This window comes from Lissotriton helveticus, chromosome 2_1, assembly GCF_964261635.1.
Source record: "Lissotriton helveticus chromosome 2_1, aLisHel1.1, whole genome shotgun sequence".
Taxonomy (NCBI): domain Eukaryota; kingdom Metazoa; phylum Chordata; class Amphibia; order Caudata; family Salamandridae; genus Lissotriton; species Lissotriton helveticus.
In genome coordinates this window covers 1,227,377,052-1,227,397,068 of record NC_136059.1, presented here as the reverse complement: position 1 = coordinate 1,227,397,068, position 20,017 = coordinate 1,227,377,052, and the positions used below count along the sequence as shown (strand labels likewise).

The window sequence follows — 20,017 nt, the reverse complement described above, 5'->3', positions numbered from 1 at the left end:
ATGTAGGGAAAGGCTATTGAGCAGTATTTCCTATGGGCAGAGTAGTAGCAGTATTGTGTTTGATATTGATGAGTTTGTAATGACGAATCCTCTCCAATAGTGCGAGTGGATCTGACATTACCTATGTGAAAATGTCACTTGTGGGAAAGTGGGCATTTCGATACTCATGGTTCTGTGTGTCTGTCGGCCTGTCTCCAATTGACATCTGGGTGCAAGGGGGACAACAACATCTGTGCATTCCTTATCGAAGGACATTATCTAGAGCAGGGGTACGCATAGTACGGCCCGCGGGCCGGTGGCGGCCCGGCAAGCCTTCCCTGGCGGCCCGCGGACCGTCCAAACATCGTATGCGTGTTTTAATGTATATTTGTTTTAATAGTGTCAGCAAACACCCCTGCGGCAGCGCGAGTCAAGAGACTGCTGCTCTGTGGGGGCCGGGCGATTCCGTGGAGTTGCAGGGGCCTACGAGGTGAACAAAGCCTCATTAACATGGGAATGGTCTTTTAAAGACCTGTTAATTGCTGTGTGTCTGTGTGCCCGGAAGCTGTCTCAGCCCAGGCACACACAGGCAGGATTTGAAGACAAAGGTGTGTATAAATCTGGTAGGCTTTGTTCTTTAATTAAGGGGAAATCTAGTTGAGATTGATGCTAGCTATACCAACTATAGTTTGGCTTCTGAATCTGAAAACATCTATATTTGGTATTTTTGAGCAAACCGGCACCAGGGGGAGGAAGAAAGGCTACCTGGTCTTAAAGAGGTACAATTCATCCCAGTCTGCCAACCTACCAAATGGCGCCATTTGAAAGTCAGGGGGAGCTAGGATAGAACCAGTCACAGGTCAGCCTTGCATCTCTAAGGGAATGAGGGCTTTGGACGAGTGAGACCCTGTAAGGCCGACGGGGCTGGGCCAGCGTCAGCCACACTTGTGCAGCTAAACAATGAAGAAAGACTACTAGGCTGGTCACTGCATTTTAAAAGTGCAGAAAGGCAGATGTATGCAGCAACATTATATCTATCGTCTCACCTTTAACACCTTCTCGGTTTTTACTGATAAATGACAACTCAGCCGCACTGTTTTTGTTATAGACATGCACGGACTATTTTCTCAGTTTAGGTCCTATCTGGAAATCAAATGAGGCGGGGCGGAGTCAGTCACGTCATGTTATTAGGTTGGCATAGAAGGGTTTGTCATTCTGTTTGTATCTGGAAGAAAATGGAAAATGAAACACTATTTAAAAAGGGAAAACGTGTTCCAAGAAATGGCACACGTTTTTAAGGGAAGACAAAAGCAAATATATGTTACATTAAAATGTCTATATATGGAGAGGAATTTGAGTTTGATACTTAGTCTAGATGGGGCTAAGGAGTTTTAATTAAGGGTCTCAGTTAAGGTTTGATGGGTTGGGCACCAAACCATTGGGCTGGGGCTTAGGACAGACACACATCTCCTTTCCCCTGACATACACTGGGGTGAGTGTTGGGGGGCTTAGGACAGACACACATCTCACTCCCTGAGGGAGAGCGAGGGAGAGGCAGACAGAGGGAGAGTGAGGGAGAGCGCGGGAGAGTGATAGGGAGCGAGGGAAGGAGACAGAGGCAGACAGAGGGAGAGCGAGGGAGGGAGACAGAGGGAGAGCGAGGGAGAGCGAGGGAGAGCCAGACAGAGGGAGAGCGAGGGAGGGAGACATAGGCCGAGGGAGGGAGACAGAGGCAGACAGAGGGAGAGCGAGGGAGGGAGACAGAGGGCGAGCGAGGGAGAGCAAGGGAGAGTAAGGGAGGGAGACAGAGGCAGACAGAGGGAGAGCGAGGGAGGGAGGCAGAGGCAGACAGAGGGAGAGCGAGGGAGGGAGGCAGAGCGAGGGAGGGAGCCAGAGCGGGGGAGGGAGCCAGACCGAGGGAGGGAGACCGAGCGAGCGAGGGAGGGAGACAGAGCGAGGGAGGGAGACCTCAGAGTGAGGGAGGGGGAAGGAGAGAGAGGGAGACAGAGGGAAGGAGGAAGAGGGAAGGAGACAGAGGGAGACAGAGGGAAGGAGGGAGAGGGAAGGAGAGAGAGGGAGAGGGAAATAGAGTGAGGAGAGGGAAATAGAGTGAGGAGAGGGAAACAGAGAGGGAGAGGGTAACAGAGAGAGGGAGAGAGAGAGAGAGAGACTGAGAAAGAACGAGAGAGAGAGAGATGTGTGTATGTCGGGTCTGGTGGCTCAGTGGACGAAGGCGTCCGCTGCAGGGACCAGTGATCAACCTCATGGTACCAGTTTTTTTGTTGCTCGAGCCCCGCCCCCACCGGTGCGGCCCTCGGCCACAAACTACACTGTAAATTTGGCCCCCGAGAGAAAGTTTGTGAGTACCCATGATCTAGAGGCTCAAAGGAAACTGTGGGTCTCTGACTCTGAGAGGCCTTTCTGGGATGGTTACGTGGGGGTTGAATAGCCACCTGTTTTCCAAGGGGCTGGGTTTTGGCCCCAATAAATATAGTGATCAGACCTCCTGGGGTAGGATGGCAGACAGGACAACATTTAGAGAGGGCCTGTGCATTTCAAAGGTGGCCTTATGAAATGATTGTATCCTCAAAAGCCATTGTGGGTGTAACTGCTGGGCTTCTGGCCTCAGCAGTTTGAGACGCTTTTGGATTTGGACGCTGGTTCTTTGCTGGTACTTTGCTGCGATATCAACACAATAGATCCTCAGGGCAGGACGGACGTTCTCCAGGAAGGGGACTATCACTTGGTGTATTTTGCCTGGACATTGCTGGCCTGCAGCTATGTGCCAACTGTGTTGGCCTAGGTCCCGAAGTACTCTCCAAGGGCCTGTTAGCTGGGCTCCTGTCCACGAGATCCCAAGGACACAAAGACTCTCACTGTTTCCACAATATTGTAAGTACCTCACTGGGTGTGTCGGAAACAGGTGAAAGTTATCGTAGGTTGGGAAAAGGACCGTACTGAAGAACACCATCATCTCCCTGTGCAGAGAATTGTGTTGGTAAACATCAGCAGCCACCTGAGGTGCCCAGACATGAGGAGTTCAAGGAGTGCCGAAGAAGCTTGCAGAGCCCGAGGGACCTGTGCTCAAAACCAAGGGGTCCAGTGCTGTGCTAGCTTGTACTCCAGAGTGTGTGGTGTCTGATGGGTGTTAGGGGAACCGGAGCCAGGAGCTGAGACTTTCTCCGACCTCCAGATCAGGAGGAAGACCGTGCCTGGCATCGCAGCTTCTGTCCTTAGTCGATGGCTTCCTCTCCCTTGACCCACGCCACAATGTACTTTGCTGTGGAGAACATTGTGACAAAACCTGAGGGGTTTTGCGTACCGCGTGGGCAGCTGACGGTCTGGGGATATGGCAGTTCACACCTTCGCCTGAGGAGAAACATTTCTTCAGACTTGAAAGCGCACCAGCTTCCTGAGTGTCAACCTTTTGTCTACGGGGGATCCCAATCCCGCACTCGTGCAGGTGCCGTCGGGCGCCTGGAGGACTAATCCCGATGGACGAAACTAAATAACTATTTCTTTCCGTGTTAGGTGGTTCCGACTGTCTAGTCCATGGGGCGCCAGCAGGGGCAACGTGTATCATTGGCTGGTGTGGTTGAATGACTGAAGGGCTGGGTCACGAGGCGTAGTCAAAGACCTGTGACTGATTGACCTTTTTGTGAATGGGAAAGTTAGACAATTGCATATAACTGTAAAGTGTATATACAATATGTATCTCGTTTCTATTTCAATGAGGAAGTTTGACAATTGTATATAACTGTAAAGTGTATATACAATGTATATCTTGTTTTGATTTCATCGTGCGTGTGTGTGTGTAATACAAAGACAAGCGTTTTATACATACGGTGTGGTCTTTTTATGGTGTATGCAGTGTGTTGCGAGGGTGGTGTTGTGCCAATACTTTACACTTGGGCCCTGAGGATAAGCCTGACTGCTCGGTGCCAAGCTCCGTAAGGGTGGGCACAGTTTATCGGGCACATGTTTAGTATTCATCCTATCTAGAGCAGTGAAATCTGATTGGCTTCGATGTGTCCCTGCCAGCTGGAAACCGCTAGGTCTAACAAATCTTTATAGGCATGTTAGTTGTATGCTGTTTAATTACCCATAAATGGGGGAAAAGGACCCTACTTTTTCTTCCACTTATACTAAAATGTTAAGAATGGAAAGATTATATTATAATGTAGCTATGCCAAAAGCATTGGAGTAAAACATAAATATGACCAAATGTGGGATAGAATGGATGAATACGTGAAAAACATTTCCCAGGTTTTATCTTTAGTTAGGATAAAGTGTTTTTTTCTTAATCTTAGCAAAAGTGTGGAGTTCACCTTTCATCTTTTCACATATACCTTATCCATTTTCATAAGCAGGCCCTGTGAATTATATGACTGAGTTGTAAGATCAATCTTGCTGAAAAGGGAGGTGTTGGTATTTCCTGCTTCTCATGTCCAGGAATGTATAAAAGCATAGAAAAGAAACAGAGGGGCCTATTCACAAATGCTTTTTGGAGTACATAAAGTAGTACATCAATAGTGAATTAACCCAAAACATCTAAAATGGAAAGAAACAGGGACTAGTCATAGTCATTTCAAATAGAAAGGACTTACTTATTTGCAGTTTTACTAATATGGTGTTGGCTGATTCAGGCATGTAAGAGTGCCAAAGTGTGCCCTTGTACAGCCATAGTTTCAGGCACGCTTGAGCATGTTTTATTTGGTTGTCAAATTTTTAAAAAGATTGTATTTGACGTTTAACGGGATGGTTAAGGCCCTTCACGTTTAGGGATACTATCTTGATGTCTGCGGCTATTTGCACTGGGGTCTGTGTGATGAGTGTGGTCATGGCGGTCTGTGTTTTTCGCTTGTGCCTACGCAGGTGCTAGAATTAGTCCTTGGTGTCAGATTTGGGCCCAGAGAGACTACCCCCGCCACATGTTACGATTGTCCATGCCGCTTGGCTCCCCGTCCGGCCCTCTCCCTAGCTTTCTTTAGCCTTTCCCTGAGTGCTAGGAAGCCTTTTCTAGTTTCCACCGTCCCTTTCGAGAAGTCTTGGGTGATTATTATCTTATGGCCATTCCACTTCACTGTTTGGCCTTTTCTCGCAAACGCAAAAATGGTGTCGGTGTGATTGGCTCGCAAGGGTTTGCAAATGATTGTTCTCGGACCTTTCGTCTGCTGTTGCTTCATCGCCGGTACTCTATATGCCTTGTCAATCTCGAAGGCTCTTTCGAATTTGAGGCCCGTCAGTTTTGGAATTAGGGTTTCTAGCATTGCTGCGCACGACCCTGCGGCCTCTTCTTCATCCTCTGGCACTCCCAGGATCCTGATGTTCCCCTTCCTGTTTCTGTCTTCCTGTTCCGCGAACATTCTCTGAAGGTCGCTGGATACCTTGGAGACATAGCGTATATTTCTGTCCGTGCTGGCTGTTCTATCTTCTATGTCGCTAATTCTCCTCTCCGCTTCACCTACTCTGCTGGCGATTTTGTTTTGGTCCGCTCGTATTGCAGTGAGTTCTAGCTGAACAATATCCATGGAGTACTTAGTGGCCTTGGCTAGGTCGTTGGCTTCCGTTATCTTTTTGAGGAGCGTCTCCATCGCTGCATCAATGGTGTGGTTGTTTTTCATCTTGATCGGAGATTCCACCATATCCTTCCTTTGCTTTTTATTGTCGTTGGCAGATTTGTCGTCTCTGCCGGTCATCTTATCGAAACCTCTTCTTGCGAGGTATATGGACAGCCTGCCCGACGGCGGCGCAAACTTGCTAGACAAACTCGATCTGCCCAAACTAAGCAACGAACAAAGAGACTCACTAGAGCAGGACATAACTGGAGTCGAGGTGGGGATGGCAATAGACTCGCTGAAGCCAAATAAAGCGCCAGGGCGGACGGATTCACGGCGGCCTTCTATAAACAGTTTCAGCCCCTGCTAAAAGAGACCATGGTCAGAGTCTTTCAGACGTGCGCTGACAGGGGGAGCATGACGAATTCGATGGCAGAGGCAAACATCATTGTCATCCCCAAAGAGTGGAAGGACCCACAATTCCCGCGAAACTATCGCCCGATCTCACTAATAAACGTAGATTGTAAAATATACGCAAAAGTAATGGCTGCAAGACTAAACACATATCTACCTCACCTCATACACAAATCACAAGTAGGCTACCTAAAAAACAGACTCTCACAAGACAACACCAGACTACTCTGGAACCTCATAAACCACACAGCTAACAGCATGGAGAAGGCAGTCATGATTGCGCTTGACGCAGAAAAGGCCTTCGATAGAGTCTCGTGGCCCTTCCTTGACCAATGCATGCGCAAATTCGGCCTAGGGGATAAATACCGGGGTATGGTCATGTCACTCTACAAGAACCCCCGGGCGCGAGTGGTGGTCAACACAACCACGTCGGCGATGTTCACCCTGGAGAGGGGGACGAGGCAGGGGTGTCCTCTATCACCAGGACTATTCCTACTCGCATTAGAATCACTCATTCACATGATCAGGAATAATCCGCTAATAACAGGAGTACGAGTCGGAGGACAAGCTTTCAATCTGGCAGCATATGCCGACGACATCCTGATCACCACTAACGACCCAGAAACATCAATAGAAGCCCTGATGCAAACCATTGAGGGCTATGCGCAGGTCTCAGGATATAAATTAAATTGTGACAAATCTGAATGCAAGCCAATGAACTGCCACACAACTAGGACAGTACTAGGCACGTCCGGACTTGCGTGGCAGACGAAACCCCTGAAGTACCTGGGCCTCCTCTTTGGAAGAGACCTTAGTTCGACCCTAGACCACAACGAGGAGGCAATGCTGAGGAAGATCAGGAGCAAGCTAGAAGCCTGGAGCCCCAAATTCATTAGCTGGTGGGGTCGAGTCGAGACGATCAAGATGATGATCACACCAATGCTAAACTATCTGCTGAGCATGCTACTACTAACCTTAACTACGGACTTTCACAAAAAAATAGATTAAGCAATCAACTCATTCCTCTGGGGTGGCAAGAAGGCCAGAATCAGCCTATCAAAACTCAGACTAAAAAAGTACCAAGGTGGGCTAAACCTTACGAACTACAAGGCCTTCCAAATGGCCTGCCTAGCAAAACGGGGCATACGCTGGATCTCCCCCACACCAGAGTACATGCCGGTCTGGCTCGACCTGGAAAGATGCATCCTGGGGGGGGGGCCGACCCAATCATGGCGCTGACGGCCAACAGACACCCAGAAGCAAAGAATGCAATCATCAGGAACACAAAGACGGCACTACTCAGAGTAGACCGAGAACTGGAGGTCAGCATCAAAGGGTCCAACTGGGAATCGATATGGTACAACTCCAAGGTGACATACAAAGGGGGGACATTAGAGAACACAGAGTGGTACAGCAGAAGCATCACGACGGCGGCCCAACTAGAGCTAGACAGCAACCCTCTCACATTCGAAGCACTACAGCGCACGCATAAACTACCAAACAAGGAGTTCTATGAATTCCTCAGGATCAAGGCAGCCATCACCAAAGCTAACCTCTCGAAACACAAACCATCCATCATACAGTACTCACAAAACCTAAACAAGACAGGCCACCAAACTGCTCACATTTACAAACTCATTACCCCCCGCGCCACAACACTAAACAACAAAACACTAGCATTCTGGGAAGGGGAGTTACAGAGACCACTAAACGAAGATGAAAGGGCCAGACTATGGATCTCAGCATCCAAGAACAAGATAACCCCACAATTAGCCCAAACAAAATACTGGCTACTACACAGACTACACTGGACCCCAGCCAAGCTAGAAACAGTAGGAGCCAGCGAGAGCGGCACCTGCTGGAACTGCCACAAAGCAAGGGGGACCTTGCTCACGTCCTATACGAATGCCCCAAGGTCAAGGTTTCCTGGTGCAAAGTTTACGAACTCATAGACACGCTTACAGGCTTCCACATACAACGCGGCCTACCAGGCATAACCATGGCCTTCCTGGCCACAGAGCTCGACTCCAAAGAGAACCGCAAACTAGTAGACGTCTTGCTAACCGCAGCCGCCAAAACAATTCTAGGTAACTGGAAAAACACGAGTAAAGCCACGTTCAAACGTTGGTTCAACTGGGTAACATTTCTACGAGGGGCCGACAACATTACCGCCAACCACCACCCGGCGAATCACACGGCCAGAGGGGACATGTGGGCGGCCCTGGATGCCCACCTGGAACGATAACCCCCCCCCCTTTTTTTTTCTCTCTCTATCTTTTCTTTCTCTCTCGTGCTCTACCACAAGCCAGACATTATATTTTGGTCTAAGCAGTCAAGAATTGTGACAAACTGTCTGTATATGTCAAATTTATTTGAGATAAAAAAAAAAAGATTGTATTTGAGTCCCGTTTATATCTTGTGTCTCAGTGTATAGCTTCGCAACTGCTCGCATGTTGGCTAAAATTGTACACTAATCTCAGTTGAAATGTCGGAGGGATTAACAGATACATTTTATTTTTATGTACATTTTTCCGTTAATGGTGCACTAAATGTTACCAATTGCGAAGTAAGATGTAGTGAGTGAGGCTTTATAGACCTATTTGCCAATAACTCTCTTTTTATTTAAGTTTTAAAACGCGCAGTGTGCGCCCATAGGATTTCTTAGCAGTGAGTACTGGGCTGGGAACAGAGTGCTGCAAATCAGAAGGCTGGTCGAATAGCCTTTCCTTCATGTTTTATGGATGTCGAACTGATAGAATAGCTGTAAATCCTGAGGTAAAGTGGTGCATGCTTTGGGTGTGACTGCTGACTTCTCTGAGTCCCGACACCATTGGTTGTTGTCTGGAATGGAGTAACCAGGAACAGTCACTGGTGAGTGGGCAGAAGTGAGTAAATGGGGGTGTATTTGATAAGTTATGCTTTAAACGCACGGGCGGGTGCCACATGAACACCGTGGTGAGCAATAGAAAGAACCTGAAAAATGCCTTAAATGTTAGTCATTGCCAGAGGAGCTCGCAGGCTCCACTGTGTAGCTTGAACATGATAAATGCATGTCAGCAGGCTTGAGAACATACAGCTGCTCACATGATAAGGCGCTGTTTAAAACAATGAACACGTTTCTGTAGGACTTGAAAGCTGACGTGTGTAGGATGATGCAGCCTAGCCTCTTCTGAAAAAAAACGTATTATTCTCTCTTCTTTCTTACCTGTCCTCCTTTCTCCTTCCTTTTTTTTGCTGTCATGTAATTCTCTCCCTTCTTAGTTTCTTTTATCTCCTCTTTCTCTAGTTACACTACTTCTTTCTTTCCCTGCTTTTTCTCTTCCTCCTTTGCTGTCCACTATTTTCAGTTTCTTTCCTTTTTATTCATTTCTTAATTTTATACTTGCTATTTTTCTCGATTTTTTTTGTTTCTCATTTCTACCTCCACATTTCTCCTGTTCCTCAAATTTCAGTTTTTTTCTTTCTTCTCCTTTTCCATTCTCTTTATTTCTCTTCTTTTTCTCTACTTCTTTCTGTCCAATTCTTTCTTCTTCTGCTTTTTCTCCTCTCAATAATTGTTTCCTTTTGTTCTTTCATTCTTTCTTTTTTCCTGCATCCTTTTTTTTTATTTCTCTCCCTATCCACTAACTTTCTTTTGCCTTGTTTCTTTTTCTCTGCTGTTTTCTTTTCTTTCCTTTTTTACCTCTTTTCTTTCAGTCTTATTTTCCTTCTAGCTTCATCTTTCCTTCTCTCTGTTGTTCTTTGACTTTCTTTTTCTTGTTGCTTTTACTGATTGTACTTTTCCTTTCTTTTTGTCCTTTTTTCCCCCACTAGGGTTCTTTTCTCCATGTCTCTCCATGTTTGTAATATATATTTTTTTCTTTCTTCTCTTCATCATTTTCTCCTTTCCCTACTTTCCTTCCTTTTCTTGCTCCTGCTTTTTCCCTTCTATTTCTTTTTTGTGCTAGTTGTTTGCCATTCTTTCTTCTCCTTTCATTCTTTCCTTTCACTTTTTTCTTCACGTCATTTTAATTCTTTCCCTACTTTCTTTTGTACTTTCTTTCAATGACTTTCTCTGCTTTGATCCTTCTTATTTTATTTGATTTATCTCTTGCCTTTTTCTCATGCTGTCATTCTTTCCTTTCTTTGTCTCTTCGTTTTGTCTGTTCCTCCCCTTTTTTCTCCAATGTTCTGTCTCTTTCCCTCTCTCAATTTCTCTTTCACCCATTTGTTGTTTAAAGAGCAAAGCGGCAAAACTGATGCTTAGGGACCTCAAATATAAACCTTTTGTGATACATTTCCTGTGTCATTAATGCTCCATGCTCTCTAAGTTATTTGGCTTCTCTGTACATATATCGTATCTCAATATACAGTCTTGGATGGAGAAACATGAGGTCTTGTCTACCTTCCAGGCTGGCTTCAGGCAGGGAACATCAACTGTGGACCAGCTATTTAGACTCCAGGTTCTATACTGGAGAACAGTGACTGTAGAGGGTGGCAGCCTCTACATGATCTTTGTAGACCTGCGGTCAGCATTTGACCTGGTGCCCAGAGCTAAACTTTGGAAGGTGCTGCATGAGTTGGGTCTACCAGGTTACCTTCTCAATGTTCTAGCTAGGCTCCACTCCGATAACTTCGCCCAGGTGAGGTGCGGAAGGTTGGGTGAACTGTCTCCACGTTTCCCGGTCAGGCAGGGGGTCCGCCAGGGCTGTGTACTGGCGCCCACCCTTTTTTGCCTGTACATTAATGGCCTCGTAGATCACCTGCTTGGGATCGGAAACATAGACGCCCCGAGGCTAACTACGGGCCGGGTGCCCGCTTTGATGTTCGCGGACGACACTTTGCTGTTGTCCAAGACATCAACGGGCATCCAGCGCATCCTCGATGGCTTCGCAGATTTCTGTGTCATGCGGGGATTGGAGATAAACCCGGACAAAACCAAGTTTATGCTCTTTAATCCCCCGAGGCAGACACACCCGAATCCGCTGTTGGGAGGAACTCCTCTAGAGAGAGTTAAAACCTTTGATTATTTGGGTATTACCCTGGGTGAGCACTTCCAATGGGAACCACAGTTGGCCAAAGCTACTCTTAAACTAACAAGAGTGGTGGGGGGGATACAGAAGCTCCATAGAGAGTCTGAGTTCAAACCGGCGGCCCCAGTTATAGAAATTTACAGTGTGCAGGCCAGAGCAGCAGCCCTCTATGGGGCCGAACTCTGGGGGCATCAAAACTCCCCCAGTTTGGCGAAGGTTGAACACACCTTTCTAAGGAACATATTGGGCCTCCCTGTGAGCACCCCACTCGTCCCACTGCGTCTGGACCTAGGGTTGCTCCCCATTCAAGAGGTTATGTCATCACGCCCTCTAATATTTTGGAAAAGACTGTGGTCTGTCCCAGAACTCGTGTCCTATAGAAATGAATTTAGCGATATATGGGATGCCATGAGAGGCATGAACATTAGGTGGCTGTCTCATATAAAGTACATTAGCAGTACGATAGGCCTACCTGACCTTTCGGAGACCCCGGATGTTGCCAGCCCAGAGATCACCAAGACTGAGGTGATTCGCCATTACAAGACCTACAATCTAGCCACCCTTCAGGCGAGCTCTGTGGTGGGAAGACTGACCACAGAGTTCCTTGAGGTCAAGGCAGAATATAAAAGGGAAGAATTCTTGGATGTGAAATTCCCCGCACCAGCAAGAAAACTCTACATGCAATTCAGACTGGGCACTTGCCTCTTAGAGTTTTCTCTAGTAAATGGGACAAAAGCAATCCGAAAGAATGCCCCGTTTGTGGACATTCTGTGGAAAATGACATACATGTCTTTTTCTTTTGCCCAGGGTATCAGGGTGCACGTAAGTACTGTCTAATCCCTATTTGTAGAAACTTGGGACTTCGCCAGTGCTCATGCGCAATGAGAGTCCTAAAATATGACACCCACCCCCCTATTGTTTTTGCTGTGTCGCGTTTCCTGAATGCAATGTGGCATCGGCATCGGCGTAGGAAACTGATTAGTGCCTAGTATGTATTCTCGCCAAAACAAATCTAAGTTCGATAATGAAATATAGTTTAATTCCATTTTACTATGTATTTGATTTCTCTCTTTTTGCATACTCAATGTATTTTAAAAGCATTCAATATTATTGTTTTAATATTTGTATTGTACATATTGTTTTGCGCTTTTATGGTCCTTTGAGGCCGAAATAAAGTTATTGAACTAGCGTATCTCAATATTAAGCAATAGCTCATAAAGGTTTTCAGTGTGATCAGAAGTAGCTCTCAATATAGGAAAGGTTGTAGACCCCTGGTTAGAACGGTCTAGGTTGTAGACCCCTTGTCAGAGCGGTCTCTTTAACGGGGGATTTCGCCTGCTGAAATTTTTATATTGTGCTAAATTATACAACTCTCTTCAAACGGATATTAATGTTAGCAAACTCAGTGGTTCTCATTTTATATAGCCCTGGGCAAGATGGAAGGCCTGCAGATTGCACACAAGTCCTCCCAAGAAAATTAATTGACCGAACACCGCCTTCGTGGCTGAGACTTCCTACACTTATGTGACGATATGTGCCTCATTTTAAAATGTATGCCTTATAGTGAATCTGTAGATAGCTGTGGACTATGGTTACACGAACCTTCAAGGGACGTGCTTAATTGACACCAGCACCCACTTGGTAACTGGCATTGCTTTTCTAGAAAACACAATTGTGTTATTGCTCTCTTCCAATCCCCTCTGCCCTACACCCCCACCCCCTAAATTCCCCCAACCCATCCCCTCAACTAGTACCCCCTCCATGCCCCGTTGAAAGGCGTATCAGTGGCAAGCAAGTGATCATTGACGCGAGTTTATGTTCCCAAATGTTTCCTGCACAGTACAAAACCTGAAATAATTTTCTGTTTACAAGACTTCTGTAGGACGGGACTCAGCTTAAGAGGCAGAAGTGACAGACTCTAAATCAAGCGCAAATAAGGACGCTCCTTTTAAATATATTCGATTAAAGGAAATAAATGACTTGCAAAACCCAAAAAGCATGCAGATATGGTGGCTCGACAGTAGGTGTCGCAGCAGCCTTTATATTTGAATTCCGTGCATTTTTACAACATTGTCAAAGCTGCTTTCTGGGTATGTGTTTCGCTACTCAGTTCAGTTCAAATAACTTTATTCAATTCTTTAGAATCATAAAAGTTTACATATAACATAATAACAAGCATTGAAAATGCAATAGGTCTCGCAATAGAAGAGTTTGACATTTTTCGTTTTGCAAATGGATGAGTGGCGTTGCGTGGCTGAGTGGCGTTGCTTGGCTGAGTGGCGTTGCGTGGCTGAGTGGCGTTGCGTGGCTGAGTGGCGTTGCGTGGCTGAGTGGCGTTGCGTGGCTGAGTGGCGTTGCGTGGCTGAGTGGCGTTGCGTGGCTGAGTGGCGTTGCGTGGCTGAGTGGCGTTGCGTGGCTGAGTGGCGTTGCGTGGCTGAGTGGCGTTGCGTGGCTGAGTGGCGTTGCGTGGCTGAGTGGCATTGCGTGGGTGAGTGGCGTTGCGTGGGTGAGTGGCGTTGCGTGGGTGAGTGGCGTTGCGTGGGTGAGTGGCGTTGCGTGGGTGAGTGGCGTTGCGTGGGTGAGTGGCGTTGCGTGGGTGAGTGGCGTTGCGTGGGTGAGTGGCGTTGCGTGGCAATGTTTTTAGAGTACAGGGGTTTTCTTGAAGGCTTCATATTTGAAACAATTTCTTTCAATAAATGTCCATCAAAATAAAATTCTAATGCTAAAAAATAAATAACTTTTTTAATTTTGAATGATCTTTCTCGTATGTTTACATGACAAGTGTTCCCCGATTTACGCGCAACATCTTTGTATGGCTCAGCTCTTGTTATGGTTCTTTTAACAAGCCAGACCCCATGCTGATACAATAAAAGCGGAAGATATATAAAACAAAGGTCCTTTGCCACAGAGTACCCTATTTAACCGCCTCAGCAAAAATTAGACCAAGGAAGATCGCATTAATATGGTCCGCTACTGTAACACTGAGCGCATGTGTTTATACACATCAGTTTGTTTTATATTACACATGACGATTCATAGAAAAATATAAAAAATAAATGCCTTATACTATCAATGGTTTTATATATTTTAATGATAAGCAGCTCTAATCGACATTAAGATATAGGTAAACAACATCACTTGTGCTTGCAAAAGCTACATATAATATACAACTGTTTGTAATACACGCCCGATGTGTATACTAGCAAATGAAGGTAACCTAAAATTCAAGTGTGATTTTAATGTAGACAGCAGACTAAACAGAGGCCATACAAAGTGTTTGAAGTACGCACTCGCTTTGCATGTAAGTAGAAGGAGATGGCAGAAAAACAAATAGTGTGAATTGAATGGCGCCAGCAAACTAAAGAGAGACTAGACAGCCTGTTTGTGACGGGCGCTTGCTTCGCATGTAAGTCGAGGGAGATAACAGTGGAAGGAAAGATATAATGTAACAGAACACACAAAAGAGAGGACAAATAAAAAGTGTTTATAATGCGCACGCGGTTTGCACCTAAGAAAACGAAGAAATCAGCAAAATAAATAGTGTGAACTGAATATTTCACCCCCGTGATCGATGTGCTAGCGGGGGCTTGTGGTGGAGAGTGGGGAGAGAAGCTGAAGTTTCAGTAAGCGGGGTTGGGTTCAAATTTGGATGAGTGAGGGACGTGGGGAGGATCGCATGGCTCGGGAGGAGGCTAAAGGGGGATGGGTGCAGGGGGATTGTGTCCCGGGCTGCGTGGTTCAATGGAAGTGAAGGAATGCGGGGGGGGGGGGGTGGTAATCGGCGGGGCGCAGGAAGAACTGGGGGGGTGCTCGCATGAGTTGGGTAGTCGCATGCAAAAGCCTTTCATCCTTCTGAGTCCGTTTCGGTTGGGGTACAGTTAAAAGAAAAACAAGTCGGATGGGGTGGGGGGTGGGGGAGAAGGAGAGTGAGCAGCTTGAGGCGCTATTGATGAGTTGTAAATGGTGGCGCCGTCGATAAGAAAGACTGTACTCGTGGCTGTGCCAAGTGGGCAAAAACTCATCAGACTGAACCTTCCACTTGTGCGGTACGAACAAAGCAAGAGGCAAACTGTTGGCAGACCGAGGGCCATCGACAAGAAGGTGCATCCCTGCCGTGTAAAGTAGCTGTAAAAAACACGCAGCATATGTCGGCCGGAGCTAAAAAGAAAAGAAAGGTCTAATATTGCAATGCTGGTCAGCGCATTTAGCGTCACGAAGCCTCGAGTAATGTGATAAAACTTATGTTGCACATAAATCAACATGATGTAAATACAAACAAGTGAAAGCGGGATGTAATTAGGGGGGAGGAGAAGTCTGGGCAGGCAGGATGACTCAGGGGAGGGGGCTGAGCGGGGCAGAGCGGCATGTGGGTGTGAAGAAGCCGGGCCTTTGAAGTGAAGCTAAGCTTCACTTCAAAGGTGTCGGAGGAATGCGGGCGGCTGTGCACGCGCTTTTAAGCTCAATGCACATGCGCATTGAGCTTAAAAGTCACGGGCACTGCAAGGAATCGCCACGATTCCTTGCTTCTTAGTTAAAGCTTGTATAAGCCGCAATAGGCTCGCAAGCTCGATGCGCATGCGCATCGACAGGCGAGACCTAAAAAGGATTAAAAGCATTTACGAAGTTTGCACATGTTCCCTTCCATAAATCTTAGTAAGCCAGCAGAAATGAATCAACTTTAAAATCATCATACCCTTCCCCAACACAATTTATACAATTGACTAATTCTTAGTAGTGCCCACACTAAGTATTACATTTATATTCCTTTCATAATTTATAGCGTTTTCTGATTGAAAATGCAATTCTAATAAAACTAAGCACTGCACTTGAAATTGCAGCCGTAGGTAATGACCTCAGGTAGTCAAAGCCCTTCTGATAGGAACAGGGTCGAATAGCTTTCAGTATAGGCTTAATAAAACGTGCTCTAGGGTCTGTATAAAGTGAACAAAACAGCAAGAAGTGCTTTGTACTCTGGCCAGATTGTTACAGGACAGGGGGCTAGCCACTCACACCAGACAACTTGTTTAGGATAGGCCACTAAAAAGTGCAATGTGCCCAACCAAAATCTAGTCAACAAAAAACGCGAATGTACATGCAAAGTAAAAGACAGGGTTATTGTAATATTCATCTAGGCCAATTTTATAAAAGGTATCCTTAACATAAGGTAGCCAAGGGAGTGACATTGCGTTATCTAAATTCATACAATCTTTAAGGATACTCCTACAGAAAGTCAAATCTTCTGAGGACCAGATTTCCCCGCATAAAATAAGTGGTGCAAAATGTATCCTATCTTTCACATATTCAAGGCCCACCTCCAGAATGACAAAATAATGTTGGAAAGGTACTAGGCAACATTAATAATCTTTTTTAAAAATTGTTCTCTAAAACCTGGATCTGATAACTCTTATGGTAATCCCATACTCTGGCCCCATAGGTAGCTACTGATAAGCATTTTGACTTGTATAAAGTTATAATTTCTGCTACCGGCTTGTGTCCTAATTTACAAGCGAAACTAAACAGCTCCTCTGTTATTCTACTGGTGTGTTGTGCCCTTGTCATGACGAGCTCATCCCACTTCAATTTATTATTAAAAACATTGCCTAAATAAGTAAAATTGGGCACCTTCTCAATAGTTTTTCCTTTCACAATAAATGTTCTAGTTTTGGGGTTTTTCAGACCGCAGACCATAATGAAGGATATATTGAAATTTACTTTAAGGTACAATGCTAGCATGAAATCAGTGAAGGCGGTCAGGGCTTTTTGTTGGCTAGTAGCCATTAGAGTCATTAAGACCGTGTCATCGGTGTATGATAACAGAGGCACCAGTTTACCATCTATTCTTGGAAAATCCTGTTGCTGTTTAATCAGGGATGATTCTAGGCCGTTAGCCGTGGAGGCGAGGGGCCAATCTTCTCTCCTCCTGGACCAAAACGAACAGCTACAGTGGTAGATTCATGCAACCTACGTAACCGGGTAATGAGGGGTTCTTCAAAGCCCATTTCCCCCATCATCGTCCATCGCTTTCCCCTACTCCGTCTCCATAGCACTGGACAAGTCCATGAAGGCCAGGTGAATCGAAACCCCTCTGGCCTTCATATACTTGCCCATAATCAGGGACAGGCTAAGACACTGTTCATTTGTTCCCATCCCCTTTCTAAAACCATATTGGGTATCAGCCATTAAACCAGATGCATTTGCCCACAATTCCAATTGTGCTAAAATCACCGTCCCATGACCTTACACGTAGCATCTATCAGGGAAATTGGCCTGAAGAAAGTAGGGTCATTCCTGTTACCTTTTTAAAAAATTGGTACCACTACTACTTCCTTCCATGAAGATGGAATACGACCAACTATTACCGCCTTAAAAACATTAAGCAGCAGATGTGCCCATATTTGAAGATTGCTTTTAAGAAGATCTAAGGAAACCCCGTCTGGACCAGGCACTTTTAGAGATATGCCCTTAACTATTGCATCTTCGACCTCACTCACGGAAATAGTTAAGCTTAGATCATGTGCGGTTTGTAAATTAATAACGGTCTCATCCCTTTGCTCTTGTATTAATATTCCCCGTGTATAAAATATTTTTTTTAAATGAGCTTCCCAAGCTTCACCTGTTATGGTCGAGTCCATGCTCCTGGCATCATTGAGAGAAGAGCGGACGATTTATAATCTCCCAAAAACTTTCAGAGTCCTTGAGCGAACTGGCTCTCTCGAGGTCCTCCCAGGCTATACTTCTTAATTCATTTTTCCTGCAATTAATAACATTTTACAAGTCTGTCTCGCTATCTTTATCAGGGCCATATTCCAAGGAGCCGTTTGCAGAGCTTTCTTAAGTTCTCTTTTCTCCCTGGAACACTCTGCATTAAACCACCGTCTCGTTTCCTAATTGGCTTATTTAATTTTTTGGCCACATCGGCACAGATTAATTTAAAAACTGTATTACTATGTCAGGGGAATCAAAGGTTAGCCAAGTCATGAATTCACTTTGGTTTTCTTTAAGAATGGCCTCCTCAAATTACTGTGAGTCTACTAAATTTCATTTGAGCCTTACCCCTTGGTTGCGATTATACTTTAACGGACATTCATCCCCCCTTACTTTCTGTGCTGTAACATGCATAGAGAGAATAAGGGGATTATGATCACTAACAGGATTTGGTTCAATTGCGAAACTATCTACAAACCATGTGTATTTACTAGAGATTAACATAAAGTCAATTGTACTCACACTACTTCCCCCCCTTCCTCCCTGGTAGGTTGGGAACTGCACAGAGGGATTACTATCGAAAGTATTCAACAAACAAAGATCGTTCACCCAAATAATGGTATTCAATGCATCGCCCTGTGGTGTATGCTTAAAATGCAGCACAGGTTGGTTTTCTATGTCAACTACACCACATGCTTTGTGTGAGCTATATTGGCAAAAGGTACAGTTGAAATCCCCTGCCCAAATTATACACAGGGGTTGGAATTTCGCAGCAACATTATCAATCTCCTCTTTAAGTGTATTAATGACCTCATTATTATTTGGATCGAAAATGTAGTACCAGTTAATTAATAAAATTGTAATATCAGTTAAATTAAAGATTAAAAATAAACGGGTACCAATGGGAGTTTATTATGTTCTCTAACTTTATCGAGCCTTAGGTAAGCAAAATAAAAGTCACTAAACCTCCCTTAGCTCTCCCTGCAGCTGATGGGTTTGCATGTATATTTAATGAGCAATATCCATCAAAAGTGACATCCAGCTGACTCCAAGTTTCCTGGAGACAGATACTGTCAAATGTCTTCACATATTGCAACCACACCTTGTCTGTTAATTATGAAGGAATACCCACGATGTTCCACGATGTAAGCCTAAGAGGCCGTGTTTTAGAATTCAGAGCCCTGGGTACTTCATGAACGATGTCATTATCATTAGAATTCTGAGCCCTAAGTGCCTCTTCAACATTATCAATAACGATTGGATCATCTATATCAATTTTCGAATCCATCTCGATAGTTCCTACATACTCAATATTCGAATACTGGGGGTGCTGTGGGCTATTATGGCAATTTATAGCCTGATTCCTTAGTAACAGCCTCTAAGATACTGACAGGTATGGCGTTTTCCCCTATATTGTTCCGGGCTGGGGTTAGTCAGTCTATTTCTGCGAGGTTACTCAATACCTCATAGCGGTTAGAATGGAGGCAGGAAGGAGGAGGGAGATGCTGTGTTGCCGCTACAGATCTACCCTCTTCTGCAATATGCTATCTAGCTCCTGGTGGCTGGTAAAAAAAAAAAACAATGGGCAGGACAGACATTCCCCCCACACCCTCAAAAGAGTTTTCCATCCTATCTAGTATGGTCCTAACTAATCCTGGAGATCTAACTGTCAAAACGATACAGTCTCTCCGAAATGATTTGCTGGATTTCCCCGCTCATCCTATGCGGCGGGACATTTTGAATTCAGCAAATAGATACCTATTGCTGATACCCGTCCTAGTACTCAAGAAGTGAAGCGATTTGTTCCTCATTGTTGACCAATGCTCCATGTCTCCAGACGTTAGTTTTGGAACATTGGCCAACACCACAGTATATGGCATTTCCTCTGGAGGTATAGGATGCGGGGGGCTAAGAGATCTTTGACCAGAAACCTGTCCATCTATAACTCCTACATTTCGGGGACCTTCTGCGAGGTTAATGATGGACTTATCTTTTGTAATATTTCTTGGCGTATTTACCATCTGGTCTTGCTTATGGCTCAACCCTTCTGTCCGACGCGGCATATCAGTACTATTTATGGGGTGGTGTGCGACCCTTGAATGAGAGGGGTCAACCAGGCTCGCTAGTCTGAGGGCCGGTTCAGGGTGCTGTATATCGCCATTCTTAACAATACCCCGACCACATTTTGCCCACCGTCTACAGAAGATACAGAGGTAGTAAACCCTGGGTTTACCAAACTGTTTATCCTACCCTCAATATCAATGAACGTTTTTTAATATAGGAACTATATGGGCTGAAATTACAAGTTCCAAGTTTTTCATAAAAGAGTCTTCCATCTCTTGAATAGGT

At 45.3% G+C, this 20,017-nt stretch overlaps 1 protein-coding gene across 3 annotated transcripts in view; it reads left to right on the top strand.

Moving 5' to 3' along the window:
• The window catches only part of FAM13A (family with sequence similarity 13 member A), a 906,414-nt gene that overhangs the window by 216,096 nt on the left and 670,301 nt on the right, over window positions 1–20,017 (top strand). The gene's annotated exons all lie outside the window — the stretch shown is intronic.